The sequence below is a fragment of the Cololabis saira genome, unplaced genomic scaffold (genome assembly GCF_033807715.1).
Source record: "Cololabis saira isolate AMF1-May2022 unplaced genomic scaffold, fColSai1.1 scf146, whole genome shotgun sequence".
Classification (NCBI taxonomy): domain Eukaryota; kingdom Metazoa; phylum Chordata; class Actinopteri; order Beloniformes; family Belonidae; genus Cololabis; species Cololabis saira.
This window is the reverse complement of record NW_026906310.1, coordinates 32,927-48,549: the sequence shown is the minus strand read 5'-3', so window position 1 is coordinate 48,549 and position 15,623 is coordinate 32,927. Positions and strand designations below refer to the sequence as shown.

The 15,623-nt window shown below is 53.5% G+C and overlaps 6 non-coding genes across 6 annotated transcripts; all 6 read right to left on the bottom strand.

Moving 5' to 3' along the window:
• Window positions 1-864: 864 nt before the first annotated feature.
• On the bottom strand, window positions 865-937 carry trnav-cac (transfer RNA valine (anticodon CAC)). Its single transcript has one exon. It is a non-coding gene; the product is annotated as a tRNA-Val (tRNA).
• A 3,446-nt stretch (window positions 938-4,383) lies between these two features.
• Window positions 4,384-4,456, bottom strand: trnav-cac (transfer RNA valine (anticodon CAC)). The gene has a single exon. It is a non-coding gene; the product is annotated as a tRNA-Val (tRNA).
• Window positions 4,457-5,858: 1,402 nt separating this feature from the next.
• Window positions 5,859-5,931, bottom strand: trnav-cac (transfer RNA valine (anticodon CAC)). The gene has a single exon. It is a non-coding gene; the product is annotated as a tRNA-Val (tRNA).
• Window positions 5,932-7,337: 1,406 nt separating this feature from the next.
• trnav-cac (transfer RNA valine (anticodon CAC)) lies at window positions 7,338-7,410 on the bottom strand. Its single transcript has one exon. It is a non-coding gene; the product is annotated as a tRNA-Val (tRNA).
• A 1,405-nt stretch (window positions 7,411-8,815) lies between these two features.
• trnav-cac (transfer RNA valine (anticodon CAC)) lies at window positions 8,816-8,888 on the bottom strand. The gene has a single exon. It is a non-coding gene; the product is annotated as a tRNA-Val (tRNA).
• A 4,558-nt stretch (window positions 8,889-13,446) lies between these two features.
• Window positions 13,447-13,519, bottom strand: trnav-cac (transfer RNA valine (anticodon CAC)). Its single transcript has one exon. It is a non-coding gene; the product is annotated as a tRNA-Val (tRNA).
• Window positions 13,520-15,623: the final 2,104 nt, after the last annotated feature.

Here is a 15,623-nt window from a genome sequence, read left to right as displayed (position 1 = left end):
GGACGGTGAGTCAAAGGTGAGTTTCTGAGCAGCGGGGCGGTGAGCCGGGTTGGTGAGTGGCTTTCAGGGCCGTGCTGTCAGTCTGTGTCTGGGACGAGGCGACGGCGGGCATTAAAAAGCGATTCTCCCAGAGATGCTCTAGATGCTGTCCTAAATAACTGCTCTTTTTACTTCTTCAATGACATTTTCTGTGTGTATAAAATCCACCCTCAATCAGAGTTTCCTCTGATCAAGCTGCAGCATTTAGAAGCTTCTTTGGCAGGCAGACAGCAACTGCTAGTCTATTTTCTTAATGACCATTGTTTACTTGACTCAATCATGTAGGTATCATCGTACGAAACAAGAAGTCTCCCCGTCGGGGAATCGAACCCCGGTCTTCTACGTGACAGGCAGAGATACTGTCCACTATACTAACGAGGACAGTTTTGTGCCAAAATAACTTCCTGATTGCAGGAACTTAATAACTGTGTACCAATGTCATTGGAAAGTCAGTGTTCATCTCCTTTTAAACTTTTATATCGGTCCGCGATTCTTGGCTCTCCGCGGTCTCAGCGCGACGGGAATGCAGGTGAAGCCCCCCGAGTCTCAGCTCGGTTTGCCGCGAGGCTCTGGTCCAGCTGGTCCGGGGTTCCCCGCACCTCCGGGGACCCCCTCTCGGAACCTCTGCTGCTGGGGTCTGGTGGTGGAGCTAGTGTACGTTAATGGAGAATGACTGGCTTTTGGTCAGTTGTGGTACTGCAACAAAATTAATTTCTGCATGAGACCCAATGCGAGAAAGAGATGGTCGGCCTTCCTGTCCTGTGCACCAAGAAGAGGACTGGAGTGGTTTTCCAAGTCCAAATAATGGTATTGCAAAGTCATACATGTTTCCGCCCAGTTTCGAACAGGGGACCTTTCGCGTGTGAGGCGAACGTGATAACCACTACACTACGGAAACAGACATGCCTTGAAAATGGCGGGCATCAAAATAAAATCCTGTAAAAAACTCTGCTACAATTCTTGACAGTAAGATGGATACTGCAGGTTTTCTCCTGGCTGCTCTCAAAGACACATGCTGATGTTAACCATTACACCATGGAACCCACTTCTGCTGTTATTGTGGTCTGACATTGTGGTGGTGGCACCTGACAGAGTGCTGTCCATGAGTGCTGTCCATGCTACCGAGAGCGTCTGGGTGTTTAGGGTACCAGGGCCCTGGTCCTCCAGCTCCGCGGGCTGGCTCTTTCACTCCGGTGGCTGGTGGGGGGGGGGCTTAACAGCGGGTCCCCGGGTTCGCCGGTGAGCCGGGTCTCTGGGTGGCTCCGGGTCTGGACGGTGAGTCAAAGGTGAGTTGCTGAGCAGCGGGGCGGTGAGCCGGGTTGGTGAGTGGCTTTCTGCGGTCTGGCTCTTTCACTCCGGTGGCTGGTCGGAGGGGAGCTTAACAGCGGGTCCCCGGGTTCGCACGGTGAGCCGGGTCTTTGGGTGGCTCCGGGCCTGGAGCTGCAGCATTTAGAAGCTTCTTTGGCAGGCAGAGGGTGAGTCAAAGGTGAGTTGCTGAGCAGCGGGGCGGTGAGCCGGGTTGGTGAGTGGCTTTCTGCGGGCTGGCTCTTTCACTCCGGTGGCTGGTCAGGGGGGAGCTTAACAGCGGGTCCCCGGGTTCGCACGGTGAGCCGGGTCTTTGGGTGGCTCCGGGTCTGGACGGTGAGTCAAAGGTGAGTTTCTGAGCAGCGGGGCGGTGAGACGAGTTGGTGAGTGGCTTTCAGGGCTGTGCTGTCAGTCTGTGTCTGGGACGAGGCGACGGCGGGCATTAAAAAGCGATTCTCCCAGAGATGCTCTAGATGCTGTCCTAAATAACTGCTCTTTTTACTTCTTCAATGACATTTTCTGTGTGTATAAAATCCACCCTCAATCAGAGTTTCCTCTGATCAAGCTGCAGCATTTAGAAGCTTCTTTGGCAGGCAGACAGCAACTGCTAGTCTATTTTCTTAATGACCATTGTTTACTTGACTCAATCATGTAGGTATCATCGTACGAAACAAGAAGTCTCCCCGTCGGGGAATCGAACCCCGGTCTTCTGCGTGACAGGCAGAGATACTGTCCACTATACTAACGAGGACAGTTTTGTGCCAAAATAACTTCCTGATTGCAGGAACTTAATAACTGTGTACCAATGTCATTGGAAAGTCAGTGTCCATCTCTTTTTAATCTTTTATATTGGTCCGCGATTCTCGGCTCTCCGCGGTCTCAGCGCGACAGGAATGCAGGTGAAGCCCCGCGAGTCTCGGCTCGGTTTGCCGCGAGGCTCTGGTCCAGCTGGTCCGGGGTTCCCCGCACCTCCGGGGACCCCCTCTCGGAACCTCTGCTGCTGGGGTCTGGTGGTGGAGCTAGTGTACGCTAATGGAGAATGACTGGCTTTTGGTCAGTTGTGGAACTGCAACAAAATTAATTTCTGCATGAGACCCAATGCGAGAAAGAGATGGTCGGCCTTCCTGTCCTGTGCAACAAGAAGAGGACTGGAGTGGTTTTCCAAGTCCTAATAATGTTATTGCAAAGTCATACATGTTTCCGCCCAGTTTCGATCAGGGGAACTTTCGCGTGTGAGGCGAACGTGATAACCACTACACTACGGAAACAGACATGCTTTGAAAATGGCGGGCATAAAAATAAAATCCTGTAAAAAACTCTGCTACAATTCTTGACAGTAAGATGGATACTGCAGGTTTTCTCCTGGCTGCTCTCAAAGACTCATGCTGATGTTAACCATTACACCATGGAACCCACTTCTGCTGTTATTGTGGTCTGACATTGTGGTGGTGGCACCTGACAGAGTGCTGTCCATGAGTGCTGTCCATGCTACCGAGAGCGTCTGGGTGTTTAGGGTACCAGGGCCCTGGTCCTCCAGCTCCGCGGGCTGGCTCTTTCACTCCGGTGGCTGGTGGGGGGGGGGAGCTTAACAGCGGGTCCCCGGGTTCGCACGGTGAACCGTGTCTCTGGGTGGCTCCGGGTCTGGACGGTGAGTCAAAGGTGAGTTGCTGAGCAGCGGGGCGGTGAGCCGGGTCGGTGAGTGGCTTTCTGCGGGCTGGCTCTTTCACTCCGGTGGCTGGTCGGAGGGGAGCTTGACAGCGGGTCCCTGGGTTCGCACGGTGAGCCGGGTCTTTGGGTGGCTCCGGGCATGGAGCTGCAGCATTTAGAAGCTTCTTTGGCAGGCAGAGGGTGAGTCAAAGGTGAGTTGCTGAGCAGCGGGGCGGTGAGCCGGGTTGGTGAGTGGCTTTCAGCGGGCTGGCTCTTTCACTCCGGTGGCTGGTCAGGGGGGAGCTTAACAGCGGGTCCCCGGGTTCGCACGGTGAGCCGGGTCTTTGGGTGGCTCCGGGTCTGGACGGTGAGTCAAAGGTGAGTTGCTGAGCAGCGGGGCGGTGAGCCGGGTTGGTGAGTGGCTTTCTGCGGTCTGGCTCTTTCACTCCGGTGGCTGGTCGGGGGGGAGCTTAACAGCGGGTCCCCGGGTTTGCACGGTGAGCCGGGTCTTTGGGTGGCTCCGGGTCTGGACGGTGAGTCAAAGGTGAGTTTCTGAGCAGCGGGGCGGTGAGCCGGGTTGGTGAGTGGCTTTCAGGGCCGTGCTGTCAGTCTGTGTCTGGGACGAGGCGACGGCGGGCATTAAAAAGCGATTCTCCCAGAGATGCTCTAGATGCTGTCCTAAATAACTGCTCTTTTTACTTCTTCAATGACAATTTCTGTGTGTATAAAATCCACCCTCAATCAGAGTTTCCTCTGATCAAGCTGCAGCATTTAGAAGCTTCTTTGGCAGGCAGACAGCAACTGCTAGTCTATTTTCTTAATGACCATTGTTTACTTGACTCAATCATGTAGGTATCATCGTACGAAACAAGAAGTCTCCCCGTCGGGGAATCGAACCCCGGTCTTCTACGTGACAGGCAGAGATACTGTCCACTATACTAACGAGGACAGTTTTGTGCCAAAATAACTTCCTGATTGCAGGAACTTAATAACTGTGTACCAATGTCATTGGAAAGTCAGTGTTCATCTCCTTTTAAACTTTTATATCGGTCCGCGATTCTTGGCTCTCCGCGGTCTCAGCGCGACGGGAATGCAGGTGAAGCCCCCCGAGTCTCGGCTCGGTTTGCCGCGAGGCTCTGGTCCAGCTGGTCCGGGGTTCCCCGCACCTCCGGGGACCCCCTCTCGGAACCTCTGCTGCTGGGGTCTGGTGGTGGAGCTAGTGTACGTTAATGGAGAATGACTGGCTTTTGGTCAGTTGTGGTACTGCAACAAAATTAATTTCTGCATGAGACCCAATGCGAGAAAGAGATGGTCGGCCTTCCTATCCTGTGCACCAAGAAGAGGACTGGAGTGGTTTTCCAAGTCCAAATAATGGTATTGCAAAGTCATACATGTTTCCGCCCAGTTTTGAACAGGGGACCTTTCGCGTGTGAGGCGAACGTGATAACCACTACACTACGGAAACAGACATGCCTTGAAAATGGCGGGCATCAAAATAAAATCCTGTAAAAAACTCTGCTACAATTCTTGACAGTAAGATGGATACTGCAGGTTTTCTCCTGGCTGCTCTCAAAGACTCATGCTGATGTTAACCATTACACCATGGAACCCACTTCTGCTGTTATTGTGGTCTGACATTGTGGTGGTGGCACCTGACAGAGTGCTGTCCATGAGTGCTGTCCATGCTACCGAGAGCGTCTGGGTGTTTAGGGTACCAGGGCCCTGGTCCTCCAGCTCCGCGGGCTGGCTCTTTCACTCCGGTGGCTGGTGGGGGGGGGGCTTAACAGCGGGTCCCCGGGTTCGCCGGTGAGCCGGGTCTCTGGGTGGCTCCGGGTCTGGACGGTGAGTCAAAGGTGAGTTGCTGAGCAGCGGGGCGGTGAGCCGGGTTGGTGAGTGGCTTTCTGCGGTCTGGCTCTTTCACTCCGGTGGCTGGTCGGAGGGGAGCTTAACAGCGGGTCCCCGGGTTTGCACGGTGAGCCGGGTCTTTGGGTGGCTCCGGGTCTGGACGGTGAGTCAAAGGTGAGTTTCTGAGCAGCGGGGCGGTGAGCCGGGTTGGTGAGTGGCTTTCAGGGCCGTGCTGTCAGTCTGTGTCTGGGACGAGGCGACGGCGGGCATTAAAAAGCGATTCTCCCAGAGATGCTCTAGATGCTGTCCTAAATAACTGCTCTTTTTACTTCTTCAATGACATTTTCTGTGTGTATAAAATCCACCCTCAATCAGAGTTTCCTCTGATCAAGCTGCAGCATTTAGAAGCTTCTTTGGCAGGCATACAGCAACTGCTAGTCTATTTTCTTAATGACCATTGTTTACTTGACTCAATCATGTAGGTATCATCGTACGAAACAAGAAGACTCCCCGTCGGGGAATCGAACCCCGGTCTTCTGCGTGACAGGCAGAGATACTGTCCACTATACTAACGAGGACAGTTTTGTGCCATAATAACTTCCTGATTGCAGGAACTTAATAACTGTGTACCAATGTCATTGGAAAGTCAGTGTCCATCTCTTTTTAATCTTTTATATTGGTCCGCGATTCTCGGCTCTCCGCGGTCTCAGCGCGACGGGAATGCAGGTGAAGCCCCGCAAGTCTCGGCTCGGTTTGCCGCGAGGCTCTGGTCCAGCTGGTCCGGTGTTCCCCGCACCTCCGGGGACCCCCTCTCGGAACCTCTGCTGCTGGGGTCTGGTGGTGGAGCTAGTGTACGCTAATGGAGAATGACTGGCTTTTGGTCAGTTGTGGAACTGCAACAAAATTAATTTCTGCATGAGACCCAATGCGAGAAAGAGATGGTCGGCCTTCCTGTCCTGTGCACCAAGAAGAGGACTGGAGTGGTTTTCCAAGTCCAAATAATGGTATTGCAAAGTCATACATGTTTCCGCCCAGTTTCGAACAGGGGACCTTTCGCGTGTGAGGCGAACGTGATAACCACTACACTACGGAAACAGACATGCCTTGAAAATGGCGGGCATCAAAATAAAATCCTGTAAAAAACTCTGCTACAATTCTTGACAGTAAGATGGATACTGCAGGTTTTCTCCTGGCTGCTCTCAAAGACTCATGCTGATGTTAACCATTACACCATGGAACCCACTTCTGCTGTTATTGTGGTCTGACATTGTGGTGGTGGCACCTGACAGAGTGCTGTCCATGAGTGCTGTCCATGCTACCGAGAGCGTCTGGGTGTTTAGGGTACCAGGGCCCTGGTCCTCCAACTCCGCGGGCTGGCTCTTTCACTCCGGTGGCTGGTGGGGGGGGGGGAGCTTAACAGCGGGTCCCCGGGTTCGCACGGTGAGCCGTGTCTCTGGGTGGCTCCGGGTCTGGACGGTGAGTCAAACGTGAGTTGCTGAGCAGCGGGGCGGTGAGCCGGGTTGGTGAGTGGCTTTCTGCGGGCTGGCTCTTTCACTCCGGTGGCTGGTCAGGGGGGAGCTTAACAGCGGGTCCCCGGGTTCGCACGGTGAGCCGGGTCTTTGGGTGGCTCCGGGTCTGGACGGTGAGTCAAAGGTGAGTTTCTGAGCAGCGGGGCGGTGAGACGAGTTGGTGAGTGGCTTTCAGGGCTGTGCTGTCAGTCTGTGTCTGGGACGAGGCGACGGCGGGCATTAAAAAGCGATTCTCCCAGAGATGCTCTAGATGCTGTCCTAAATAACTGCTCTTTTTACTTCTTCAATGACATTTTCTGTGTGTATAAAATCCACCCTCAATCAGAGTTTCCTCTGATCAAGCTGCAGCATTTAGAAGCTTCTTTGGCAGGCAGACAGCAACTGCTAGTCTATTTTCTTAATGACCATTGTTTACTTGACTCAATCATGTAGGTATCATCGTACGAAACAAGAAGTCTCCCCGTCGGGGAATCGAACCCCGGTCTTCTGCGTGACAGGCAGAGATACTGTCCACTATACTAACGAGGACAGTTTTGTGCCAAAATAACTTCCTGATTGCAGGAACTTAATAACTGTGTACCAATGTCATTGGAAAGTCAGTGTCCATCTCTTTTTAATCTTTTATATTGGTCCGCGATTCTCGGCTCTCCGCGGTCTCAGCGCGACAGGAATGCAGGTGAAGCCCCGCGAGTCTCGGCTCGGTTTGCCGCGAGGCTCTGGTCCAGCTGGTCCGGGGTTCCCCGCACCTCCGGGGACCCCCTCTCGGAACCTCTGCTGCTGGGGTCTGGTGGTGGAGCTAGTGTACGCTAATGGAGAATGACTGGCTTTTGGTCAGTTGTGGAACTGCAACAAAATTAATTTCTGCATGAGACCCAATGCGAGAAAGAGATGGTCGGCCTTCCTGTCCTGTGCACCAAGAAGAGGACTGGAGTGGTTTTCCAAGTCCAAATAATGGTATTGCAACGTCATACATGTTTCCGCCCAGTTTCGAACAGGGGACCTTTCGCGTGTGAGGCGAACGTGATAACCACTACACTACGGAAACAGACATGCTTTGAAAATGGCGGGCATAAAAATAAAATCCTGTAAAAAACTCTGCTACAATTCTTGACAGTAAGATGGATACTGCAGGTTTTCTCCTGGCTGCTCTCAAAGACTCATGCTGATGTTAACCATTACACCATGGAACCCACTTCTGCTGTTATTGTGGTCTGACATTGTGGTGGTGGCACCTGACAGAGTGCTGTCCATGAGTGCTGTCCATGCTACCGAGAGCGTCTGGGTGTTTAGGGTACCAGGGCCCTGGTCCTCCAGCTCCGCGGGCTGGCTCTTTCACTCCGGTGGCTGGTGGGGGGGGGGAGCTTAACAGCGGGTCCCCGGGTTCGCACGGTGAGCCGTGTCTCTGGGTGGCTCCGGGTCTGGACGGTGAGTCAAAGGTGAGTTGCTGAGCAGCGGGGCGGTGAGCCGGGTCGGTGAGTGGCTTTCTGCGGGCTGGCTCTTTCACTCCGGTGGCTGGTCGGAGGGGAGCTTAACAGCGGGTCCCCGGGTTCGCACGGTGAGCCGGGTCTTTGGGTGGCCCCGGGTCTGGACGGTGAGTCAAAGGTGAGTTTCTGAGCAGCGGGGCGGTGAGCCGGGTTGGTGAGTGGCTTTCAGGGCCGTGCTGTCAGTCTGTGTCTGGGACGAGGCGACGGCGGGCATTAAAAAGCGATTCTCCCAGAGATGCTCTAGATGCTGTCCTAAATAACTGCTCTTTTTACTTCTTCAATGACATTTTCTGTGTGTATAAAATCCACCCTCAATCAGAGTTTCCTCTGATCAAGCTGCAGCATTTAGAAGCTTCTTTGGCAGGCATACAGCAACTGCTAGTCTATTTTCTTAATGACCATTGTTTACTTGACTCAATCATGTAGGTATCATCGTACGAAACAAGAAGACTCCCCGTCGGGGAATCGAACCCCGGTCTTCTGCGTGACAGGCAGAGATACTGTCCACTATACTAACGAGGACAGTTTTGTGCCAAAATAACTTCCTGATTGCAGGAACTTAATAACTGTGTACCAATGTCATTGGAAAGTCAGTGTCCATCTCTTTTTAATCTTTTATATTGGTCCGCGATTCTCGGCTCTCCGCGGTCTCAGCGCGACGGGAATGCAGGTGAAGCCCCGCAAGTCTCGGCTCGGTTTGCCGCGAGGCTCTGGTCCAGCTGGTCCGGGGTTCCCCGCACCTCCGGGGACCCCCTCTCGGAACCTCTGCTGCTGGGGTCTGGTGGTGGAGCTAGTGTACGTTAATGGAGAATGACTGGCTTTTGGTCAGTTGTGGTACTGCAACAAAATTAATTTCTGCATGAGACCCAATGCGAGAAAGAGATGGTCGGCCTTCCTGTCCTGTGCACCAAGAAGAGGACTGGAGTGGTTTTCCAAGTCCAAATAATGGTATTGCAAAGTCATACATGTTTCCGCCCAGTTTCGAACAGGGGACCTTTCGCGTGTGAGGCGAACGTGATAACCACTACACTACTGAAACAGACATGCCTTGAAAATGGCGGGCATCAAAATAAAATCCTGTAAAAAACTCTGCTACAATTCTTGACAGTAAGATGGATACTGCAGGTTTTCTCCTGGCTGCTCTCAAAGACTCATGCTGATGTTAACCATTACACCATGGAACCCACTTCTGCTGTTATTGTGGTCTGACATTGTGGTGGTGGCACCTGACAGAGTGCTGTCCATGAGTGCTGTCCATGCTACCGAGAGCGTCTGGGTGTTTAGGGTACCAGGGCCCTGGTCCTCCAGCTCCGCGGGCTGGCTCTTTCACTCCGGTGGCTGGTGGGGGGGGGGCTTAACAGCGGGTCCCCGGGTTCGCCGGTTAGCCGGGTCTCTGGGTGGCTCCGGGTCTGGACGGTGAGTCAAAGGTGAGTTGCTGAGCAGCGGGGCGGTGAGCCGGGTCGGTGAGTGGCTTTCTGCGGGCTGGCTCTTTCACTCCGGTGGCTGGTCGGAGGGGAGCTTAACAGCGGGTCCCCGGGTTCGCACGGTGAGCCGGGTCTTTGGGTGGCTCCGGGCCTGGAGCTGCAGCATTTAGAAGCTTCTTTGGCAGGCAGAGGGTGAGTCAAAGGTGAGTTGCTGAGCAGCGGGGCGGTGAGCCGGGTTGGTGAGTGGCTTTCTGCGGGCTGGCTCTTTCACTCCGGTGGCTGGTCAGGGGGGAGCTTAACAGCGGGTCCCCGGGTTCGCACGGTGAGCCGGGTCTTTGGGTGGCTCCGGGTCTGGACGGTGAGTCAAAGGTGAGTTTCTGAGCAGCGGGGCGGTGAGACGAGTTGGTGAGTGGCTTTCAGGGCTGTGCTGTCAGTCTGTGTCTGGGACGAGGCGACGGCGGGCATTAAAAAGCGATTCTCCCAGAGATGCTCTAGATGCTGTCCTAAATAACTGCTCTTTTTACTTCTTCAATGACATTTTCTGTGTGTATAAAATCCACCCTCAATCAGAGTTTCCTCTGATCAAGCTGCAGCATTTAGAAGCTTCTTTGGCAGGCAGACAGCAACTGCTAGTCTATTTTCTTAATGACCATTGTTTACTTGACTCAATCATGTAGGTATCATCGTACGAAACAAGAAGTCTCCCCGTCGGGGAATCGAACCCCGGTCTTCTGCGTGACAGGCAGAGATACTGTCCACTATACTAACGAGGACAGTTTTGTGCCAAAATAACTTCCTGATTGCAGGAACTTAATAACTGTGTACCAATGTCATTGGAAAGTCAGTGTCCATCTCTTTTTAATCTTTTATATTGGTCCGCGATTCTCGGCTCTCCGCGGTCTCAGCGCGACAGGAATGCAGGTGAAGCCCCGCGAGTCTCGGCTCGGTTTGCCGCGAGGCTCTGGTCCAGCTGGTCCGGGGTTCCCCGCACCTCCGGGGACCCCCTCTCGGAACCTCTGCTGCTGGGGTCTGGTGGTGGAGCTAGTGTACGCTAATGGAGAATGACTGGCTTTTGGTCAGTTGTGGAACTGCAACAAAATTAATTTCTGCATGAGACCCAATGCGAGAAAGAGATGGTCGGCCTTCCTGTCCTGTGCAACAAGAAGAGGACTGGAGTGGTTTTCCAAGTCCAAATAATGTTATTGCAAAGTCATACATGTTTCCGCCCAGTTTCGATCAGGGGAACTTTCGCGTGTGAGGCGAACGTGATAACCACTACACTACGGAAACAGACATGCTTTGAAAATGGCGGGCATAAAAATAAAATCCTGTAAAAAACTCTGCTACAATTCTTGACAGTAAGATGGATACTGCAGGTTTTCTCCTGGCTGCTCTCAAAGACTCATGCTGATGTTAACCATTACACCATGGAACCCACTTCTGCTGTTATTGTGGTCTGACATTGTGGTGGTGGCACCTGACAGAGTGCTGTCCATGAGTGCTGTCCATGCTACCGAGAGCGTCTGGGTGTTTAGGGTACCAGGGCCCTGGTCCTCCAGCTCCGCGGGCTGGCTCTTTCACTCCGGTGGCTGGTGGGGGGGGGGAGCTTAACAGCGGGTCCCCGGGTTCGCACGGTGAACCGTGTCTCTGGGTGGCTCCGGGTCTGGACGGTGAGTCAAAGGTGAGTTGCTGAGCAGCGGGGCGGTGAGCCGGGTCGGTGAGTGGCTTTCAGCGGGCTGGCTCTTTCACTCCGGTGGCTGGTCAGGGGGGAGCTTAACAGCGGGTCCCCGGGTTCGCACGGTGAGCCGGGTCTTTGGGTGGCTCCGGGTCTGGACGGTGAGTCAAAGGTGAGTTTCTGAGCAGCGGGGCGGTGAGCCGGGTTGGTGAGTGGCTTTCAGGGCCGTGCTGTCAGTCTGTGTCTGGGACGAGGCGACGGCGGGCATTAAAAAGCGATTCTCCCAGAGATGCTCTAGATGCTGTCCTAAATAACTGCTCTTTTTACTTCTTCAATGACATTTTCTGTGTGTATAAAATCCACCCTCAATCAGAGTTTCCTCTGATCAAGCTGCAGCATTTAGAAGCTTCTTTGGCAGGCATACAGCAACTGCTAGTCTATTTTCTTAATGACCATTGTTTACTTGACTCAATCATGTAGGTATCATCGTACGAAACAAGAAGACTCCCCGTCGGGGAATCGAACCCCGGTCTTCTGCGTGACAGGCAGAGATACTGTCCACTATACTAACGAGGACAGTTTTGTGCCAAAATAACTTCCTGATTGCAGGAACTTAATAACTGTGTACCAATGTCATTGGAAAGTCAGTGTCCATCTCTTTTTAATCTTTTATATTGGTCCGCGATTCTCGGCTCTCCGCGGTCTCAGCGCGACGGGAATGCAGGTGAAGCCCCGCAAGTCTCGGCTCGGTTTGCCGCGAGGCTCTGGTCCAGCTGGTCCGGGGTTCCCCGCACCTCCGGGGACCCCCTCTCGGAACCTCTGCTGCTGGGGTCTGGTGGTGGAGCTAGTGTACGTTGATGGAGAATGACTGGCTTTTGGTCAGCTGTGGAACTGCAACAAAATTAATTTCTGCATGAGACCCAATGCGAGAAAGAGATGGTCGGCCTTCCTGTCCTGTGCAACAAGAAGAGGACTGGAGTGTTTTTCCAAGTCCAAATAATGTTATTGCAAAGTCATACATGTTTCCGCCCAGTTTCGAACAGGGGACCTTTCGCGTGTGAGGCGAACTTTATAACCACTACACTACAGAAACAGACATGCTTTGAAAATGGCGGGCATAAAAATAAAATCCTGTAAAAAACTCTGCTACAATTCTTGACAGTAAGATGGATACTGCAGGTTTTCTCCTGGCTGCTCTCAAAGACTCATGCTGATGTTAACCATTACACCATGGAACCCACTTCTGCTGTTATTGTGGTCTGACATTGTGGTGGTGGCACCTGACAGAGTGCTGTCCATGAGTGCTGTCCATGCTACCGAGAGCGTCTGGGTGTTTAGGGTACCAGGGCCCTGGTCCTCCAGCTCCGCGGGCTGGCTCTTTCACTCCGGTGGCTGGTGGGGGGGGGGAGCTTAACAGCGGGTCCCCGGGTTCGCACGGTGAGCCGTGTCTCTGGGTGGCTCCGGGTCTGGACGGTGAGTCAAAGGTGAGTTGCTGAGCAGCGGGGCGGTGAGCCGGGTCGGTGAGTGGCTTTCTGCGGGCTGGCTCTTTCACTCCGGTGGCTGGTCGGAGGGGAGCTTAACAGCGGGTCCCCGGGTTCGCACGGTGAGCCGGGTCTTTGGGTGGCCCCGGGTCTGGACGGTGAGTCAAAGGTGAGTTTCTGAGCAGCGGGGCGGTGAGCCGGGTTGGTGAGTGGCTTTCAGGGCCGTGCTGTCAGTCTGTGTCTGGGACGAGGCGACGGCGGGCATTAAAAAGCGATTCTCCCAGAGATGCTCTAGATGCTGTCCTAAATAACTGCTCTTTTTACTTCTTCAATGACATTTTCTGTGTGTATAAAATCCACCCTCAATCAGAGTTTCCTCTGATCAAGCTGCAGCATTTAGAAGCTTCTTTGGCAGGCATACAGCAACTGCTAGTCTATTTTCTTAATGACCATTGTTTACTTGACTCAATCATGTAGGTATCATCGTACGAAACAAGAAGACTCCCCGTCGGGGAATCGAACCCCGGTCTTCTGCGTGACAGGCAGAGATACTGTCCACTATACTAACGAGGACAGTTTTGTTCCAAAATAACTTCCTGATTGCAGGAACTTAATAACTGTGTACCAATGTCATTGGAAAGTCAGTGTCCATCTCTTTTTAATCTTTTATATTGGTCCGCGATTCTCGGCTCTCCGCGGTCTCAGCGCGACGGGAATGCAGGTGAAGCCCCGCAAGTCTCGGCTCGGTTTGCCGCGAGGCTCTGGTCCAGCTGGTCCGGGGTTCCCCGCACCTCCGGGGACCCCCTCTCGGAACCTCTGCTGCTGGGGTCTGGTGGTGGAGCTAGTGTACGTTAATGGAGAATGACTGGCTTTTGGTCAGTTGTGGTACTGCAACAAAATTAATTTCTGCATGAGACCCAATGCGAGAAAGAGATGGTCGGCCTTCCTGTCCTGTGCACCAAGAAGAGGACTGGAGTGGTTTTCCAAGTCCAAATAATGGTATTGCAAAGTCATACATGTTTCCGCCCAGTTTCGAACAGGGGACCTTTCGCGTGTGAGGCGAACGTGATAACCACTACACTACTGAAACAGACATGCCTTGAAAATGGCGGGCATCAAAATAAAATCCTGTAAAAAACTCTGCTACAATTCTTGACAGTAAGATGGATACTGCAGGTTTTCTCCTGGCTGCTCTCAAAGACTCATGCTGATGTTAACCATTACACCATGGAACCCACTTCTGCTGTTATTGTGGTCTGACATTGTGGTGGTGGCACCTGACAGAGTGCTGTCCATGAGTGCTGTCCATGCTACCGAGAGCGTCTGGGTGTTTAGGGTACCAGGGCCCTGGTCCTCCAGCTCCGCGGGCTGGCTCTTTCACTCCGGTGGCTGGTGGGGGGGGGGCTTAACAGCGGGTCCCCGGGTTCGCCGGTTAGCCGGGTCTCTGGGTGGCTCCGGGTCTGGACGGTGAGTCAAAGGTGAGTTGCTGAGCAGCGGGGCGGTGAGCCGGGTCGGTGAGTGGCTTTCTGCGGGCTGGCTCTTTCACTCCGGTGGCTGGTCGGAGGGGAGCTTAACAGCGGGTCCCCGGGTTCGCACGGTGAGCCGGGTCTTTGGGTGGCTCCGGGCCTGGAGCTGCAGCATTTAGAAGCTTCTTTGGCAGGCAGAGGGTGAGTCAAAGGTGAGTTGCTGAGCAGCGGGGCGGTGAGCCGGGTTGGTGAGTGGCTTTCTGCGGGCTGGCTCTTTCACTCCGGTGGCTGGTCAGGGGGGAGCTTAACAGCGGGTCCCCGGGTTCGCACGGTGAGCCGGGTCTTTGGGTGGCTCCGGGTCTGGACGGTGAGTCAAAGGTGAGTTTCTGAGCAGCGGGGCGGTGAGACGAGTTGGTGAGTGGCTTTCAGGGCTGTGCTGTCAGTCTGTGTCTGGGACGAGGCGACGGCGGGCATTAAAAAGCGATTCTCCCAGAGATGCTCTAGATGCTGTCCTAAATAACTGCTCTTTTTACTTCTTCAATGACATTTTCTGTGTGTATAAAATCCACCCTCAATCAGAGTTTCCTCTGATCAAGCTGCAGCATTTAGAAGCTTCTTTGGCAGGCAGACAGCAACTGCTAGTCTATTTTCTTAATGACCATTGTTTACTTGACTCAATCATGTAGGTATCATCGTACGAAACAAGAAGTCTCCCCGTCGGGGAATCGAACCCCGGTCTTCTGCGTGACAGGCAGAGATACTGTCCACTATACTAACGAGGACAGTTTTGTGCCAAAATAACTTCCTGATTGCAGGAACTTAATAACTGTGTACCAATGTCATTGGAAAGTCAGTGTCCATCTCTTTTTAATCTTTTATATTGGTCCGCGATTCTCGGCTCTCCGCGGTCTCAGCGCGACAGGAATGCAGGTGAAGCCCCGCGAGTCTCGGCTCGGTTTGCCGCGAGGCTCTGGTCCAGCTGGTCCGGGGTTCCCCGCACCTCCGGGGACCCCCTCTCGGAACCTCTGCTGCTGGGGTCTGGTGGTGGAGCTAGTGTACGCTAATGGAGAATGACTGGCTTTTGGTCAGTTGTGGAACTGCAACAAAATTAATTTCTGCATGAGACCCAATGCGAGAAAGAGATGGTCGGCCTTCCTGTCCTGTGCAACAAGAAGAGGACTGGAGTGGTTTTCCAAGTCCAAATAATGTTATTGCAAAGTCATACATGTTTCCGCCCAGTTTCGATCAGGGGAACTTTCGCGTGTGAGGCGAACGTGATAACCACTACACTACGGAAACAGACATGCTTTGAAAATGGCGGGCATAAAAATAAAATCCTGTAAAAAACTCTGCTACAATTCTTGACAGTAAGATGGATACTGCAGGTTTTCTCCTGGCTGCTCTCAAAGACTCATGCTGATGTTAACCATTACACCATGGAACCCACTTCTGCTGTTATTGTGGTCTGACATTGTGGTGGTGGCACCTGACAGAGTGCTGTCCATGAGTGCTGTCCATGCTACCGAGAGCGTCTGGGTGTTTAGGGTACCAGGGCCCTGGTCCTCCAGCTCCGCGGGCTGGCTCTTTCACTCCGGTGGCTGGTGGGGGGGGGGAGCTTAACAGCGGGTCCCCGGGTTCGCACGGTGAACCGTGTCTCTGGGTGGCTCCGGGTCTGGACGGTGAGTCAAAGGTGAGTTGCTGAGCAGCGGGGCGGTGAGCCGGGTCGGT